This window comes from Tursiops truncatus, unplaced genomic scaffold (assembly GCF_011762595.2).
Source record: "Tursiops truncatus isolate mTurTru1 unplaced genomic scaffold, mTurTru1.mat.Y mat_scaffold_39_arrow_ctg1, whole genome shotgun sequence".
Lineage (NCBI taxonomy): Eukaryota > Metazoa > Chordata > Mammalia > Artiodactyla > Delphinidae > Tursiops > Tursiops truncatus.
In genome coordinates, this window is record NW_022983296.1 from 214,106 (window position 1) to 219,136 (window position 5,031).

The window sequence follows — 5,031 nt, forward strand, 5'->3', positions numbered from 1 at the left end:
TAAATGAGGGAAAACACAGTTTGATTCCCTCCCTGACAAGCTCCAAGGTATGTCAGCTGTATTCCACTGCTTCAGATAGCTAACGATTTCTTGGAATTAACTGTGGACTCCTATTCTCAAATGAGGAAAAGTCCATAGATTTTCTACTCTCATCTTCTGTTTCAGTTATTTGTGATTGTGATCAACTCTGTATATTACTATAGAGAATTTTATTCCAAGCAGAGCAGCTGTCCTCTGTGACTAACAGGTTGAAGATCCAGTGGAGAATCTGATGGTGGAAATTGGTGGCTCTTTTCTAGGGACCTGAAATGGATACTGTCATTGTAGTATAGAATAGAGGTTATTATCATTTTTGGGGGGATGACCTAAAAACCAGATGACATGACTCCAAAGAGTGGGGCACATCCCAGGCAAGAGAACGGGCATGGCTGGATCAGAGCATCACCAGTGCCATCAGCAGAGAGTCTGGGGCACTGAGATTTTGAGTAACTTAGCATCCTGGCTGGGAGGGGCCCCATGTTCTCCAATTATTTCGAGCATCCTACACTTCCCCCAAGGGCCTGCAGGGGGGGGCACGAAGCCACTATGTCACAGGCGATGGGGCGCATGCTCAACTGCACCCGGACTTGATGGGCGGTCTTCCCTGAGGACGGAGTGGAGGCGCCTTGGCGGTTGCGGGCCCGCGTGTGGGGCTGGCTGGTCTGCGGGAGGAAAACGTTCCCCGCCCGTGCCCCGGCCGGTGCAAAGGGGCTGTGTCCGCTCCTCGAGGTTCCGCGTCTTCCTTTCCGGCCGCCCCGCGCGGTGTATCCCCACCTTCTCAGGTAATGTTCGATGTCGCTTGTTGTCCCTCGGATCCGGTCTCCGAGGGGCCGGCGGCCTGGAGGCTGTTCCCGGCGGGGCGTCTGTTCCGGACGCGGGGCGGTTGGCGGGAGGAGCTCCGCCCAAGGCGTGTCCTCGCGGGCGGCGCGGCTGAGCCCCGGACCCTCGGGCCGCGGGGAAGGAGCTGGGGCGCCGGCGACCAGGAGAGTTCACCGTCGCGGACAGACTCTGCTGCGTTTCCTCAGACGCCCCCGGAAGGTTGTAAAACTGTCCCTATTTTTTAGCGGCCAAGAGAAATGTTTCCGTCCCTTGTTCTCAACCGCACGGAATTATCCACTTATTCCTTTGTTCAAAGACCTTAACTAACAGACTATACACGGATGATGTGCAGGTAACGTGGATCTAGTTGAAAACGTATTGAAAGAGTAAAAAATCAGGGCTTCCCTGGTGGCGCGGTGGTTGAGAGTCCGCCTGCCGACGCAGGGGACACGGGTTCGTGCCCCAGTCCGGGAAGATCCCACATGCCGCGGAGCGGCTGGGCCCGTGAGCCATGGCCCTAAACCTGCGCGTCCGGAGCCTGTGCTCCGCAACGGGAGAGGCCACAAACGTGAGAGGCCCGCGTAGCGCAAAAAAAAAAAAAAAAAAAAAAAAAAAGAGTAAAAAAAACAGTGTAGTAAAACACACTATGTTAAGTTTTATAGTTTAAACATGGCAGAATCAGAATTTATTGTATTTTACTTTTCCGTCTTAAAGGAATAAAATTATTTGGAGCGTATTGTCAGCTATGGATCGGCACTTGCCATCTACCTCGATAAGGATTAAATCAGGTGCTGGTGCAACTGCTGCAGCAGCTGACCTTCAACACCCCCTGAAAGGAGTTCAGGGTGGAGAGCGGAAATGACGTGCTCTGTGCTCGGGGGAAGCTGGCAGGACAGCTCTTCAGAGAGTTAGATACTTTCAGGAGCTGATTTTATGAGCCCAGTTCTTGTATCTCCTCGTGTCTAGAGAAGCACTGAAATCCTTCATGGTGACGTCACTAGCCGGAGCCTGCATGAGACGAGCAGAAACCTTCTGCAAAAATTATATGTGCTCGATTGCGTGTACTCCCCCTTCACCAAAATTACATATACACTGACCTTCCCCCTGCCTCTTTGGAACAGTTTCTTGGAGCTATCTGAGATTCTGTCTCCCAGGATATAGTCTTTATTTTTCCCCCAATAAAACTTAACTCACAAGTTTCATGTTGTGCTATTTTCTTTACGTCACCAATATTTATTATTTATTTATTTTTACAAATAATTCTTTTTTAAATTTATTTAACTTATTTTGTTTTTGAGTGCATTGGGTCTTCGTTGTTGCATGGGCTTTCTCTAGTTGTGGCGAGCGGGGGCCGCTCTTTGTTGTGGCGCGCGGCTTCTCATTGCGGTGGCTTCTCTTGTTGCAGAGCACGGACTCTAGGTGCGTGGGCTTCAATAGTTGTGGCTCGCAGGCTTAGAGCGCAGGCTCAGTAGTTGTGGCTCACGGACATAGTTGTTCCGCTGTATGTAGGATCTACCCTGACCCGGGCTCAAACCCGTGTCCTCTGCATTGGGGGGTGGGTTCTTAACCACTGCACCACCAGGGAAGCCCCACAATGAGCAATATTTAAGATGTAGTTCTTAGCTTTTTTCTCATTTTCAAGTCAAAATATTGCTGTGTTTGAAATTTTCTCATAATACAGTGACAGTCTTAAATATTTATACACATAAGCTCATTGAAAAATCTTCTGCAATATTCCAATGTGACTAGTATTATTAAAAGTCATAATATTCATGTCAATACCAAATTTTTATAAGAATGTAATTTAAAAAATCGTGAATCACTTTTAGAATTTCCAGGCACAGTGACGATTTTTAAAATACCAACCATTGCATACTTCATAAGATCATTTAAGATGAAATATATTAAAACTTAAAACTTCAACAGAATACTTAAAAGCTAAGACAGGGGCTGCTTTTTGTAAATTAAATACATTCATAGCAAATAAATTTTCTGCTAATAGAGAATATGAAGGTTTTTAGCTTAATGTTGTATAGCTCCATTCAAAAGGTGAAATTAGGATATCTATAATGTTATTTATTTTCAGCCTCTTTCCCATAAGAATTGATATTTCTATCTGTAGAATCTTCGTAGCTTATTCATTTACTTTTTATTTTGGTTTATTTTCTACAACAGAAAGAGTATTCCTATGTCTTGTTAAAGTTTTTATTCTCCTAACCTAGTTCAAGGTTACTTTCTGACATTGGTTGTAAACAAGGGGAGAGGCCTTATAATAAGCATGCGATTTTTCCTATAGTCAAGATGTTTTTCTTGGACGACTTTCTTTACAATTTCCACTTTGCTCACAATATTATCCCATTGTGAAAACTGCATAAAAATTTGTAATCTATTTATACCTAGATGCTTCTTATTTCATCACAGTGCATTTGTTAATATGATTTTACATTCAATATTAATATAACATAGTTGATTTTATTCATATATGCTAACATGTTTTATATAGGTACACACATATATGAATATTTGCTACATGCCATTCATTTGCATAGAATGATAGCTGATTGTATCTGATCTTTCTGACTGACAGTTGGATAGACTTATGTGTGTTTAAAGTACTACTTAGAACAGACATTAAAATATCACATCGTCTCGTTATACAGCATTTTAAAGGTCATATGTTAAATTGTGGGAGCAGAAATTTTGTCCATTAAGGTTAAGAAATGATCAGGTCACAATTTTGGCATCGTCACCCTCAGTGGAGGAACATGGCTTCTACGTCTTCGTACATGTGCCACAGTTACACCTGTATAATATCTGTGAGCATGAGCATTTGTATGTCAACATTATCTTTTCCCAATATACTCGTAATTAGCTGAGGTATATCATATCTAGTTTTTCCTTTTACTTCAGTACAATCAATAAAGCTTTCTTTTGCAGTGATGGCATTTTTTCTTTTTTAACATGAAGGTACATTGTCATCTGACATATTTGTACATGGTGGGCTACTGCTCTTGTACAAAGCAAAGTACTTTCATTTCATATTTTCATCTGTATTCCAGATCTAACCTGATTTCTTAGGAGCATTAGGTACTTTTTTAAACTGTATTAAACACATAAGAACAGATCACTTTTTATCTTTACCTACCTCATGAGCTAAATGGATATAGACATTACAATAACATGTAAGTCTGACAAAATTGGGAAGCATTCCAGGGTTTGAGCTTCAAGTAATGTTATGTAATTTCTAAGAGGCAATTTATTTCTGGCACATTATATGGCAACATCTATAATCACTTGCAAGTTTGTGTGCTATTTGGGCTTTCTGATATTGTCACTTTCAGCTATCCCCTAGGAACTGAGTTTGAATTTCTTTTTTTTCTTTTTGCGGTATGCGGGCCTCCCACTGCTGTGGCCTCTCCCGTTGCGGAGCACAGCCTCCGGAAGCGCATGCTCAGCGGCCATGGCTCTCGGGTCCAGCCGCTCCGTGGCATGTGGGATCCTCCCGGACCGGGGCACGAACACGTTTCCCCTGCATCGGCAGGCAGACTCCCAACCACTGAGCCACAAGGGAAGCCCTGAATATTTTAAAAAACACTTCTGATTAGAAAATATCAGGATGAAACATTGAATTTTTGTGGTCACAACTCAGTTCTCATTATTCTAATGTAATATTTGAGTTGGCACATAATTTGATTTTTTGTTCCATTAGTATGAAATGTAAGCATGGAAACAAAATTTTTTAAAAGCATTCTTGGAATAAATGAACCAGTCACAATGAATTATTAGTTATTTTATTTTTATTTTATAAATGGGCTGTCTGAATATGTTCAGCCATGAAGTGACATGTAGACTCACTTCTGAGTCCTGACAGACATCTCTGGTGAGTGACTTCTTAGAAAGTGACTCAGGATACAGCCATACCAGTAAAATGACAGCAGCCAAAAGAAAAAAAACTCCCAAATAACATAATATATAATAAATGATTATACACATGTGCATTCTTAATTTAACATAAAATATGTAAAATTGGTGTTATTGGAAATTTTCTACTATCATGGGTAATTTCCTTCTCTCTGTTATAAATTCTATTTAACAAGATGAAGCAGTACAACTAGGTGACAGGGGAAATTAATAGTAATTACTGGTAGGACAATTTAAAAATAATATGTGTTA

General features: G+C 41.9%; 1 long non-coding RNA gene across 1 annotated transcript; it reads left to right on the plus strand.

Annotated features, from left to right (window-relative positions):
* The first annotated feature begins 607 nt into the window (after positions 1–607).
* Positions 608–2,054, plus strand: LOC117310805 (uncharacterized). Its single transcript, XR_004524851.2, has 2 exons — positions 608–821; positions 1,573–2,054. It is a non-coding gene; the product is annotated as an uncharacterized lncRNA (long non-coding RNA).
* The last annotated feature ends 2,977 nt before the right edge of the window (positions 2,055–5,031 follow it).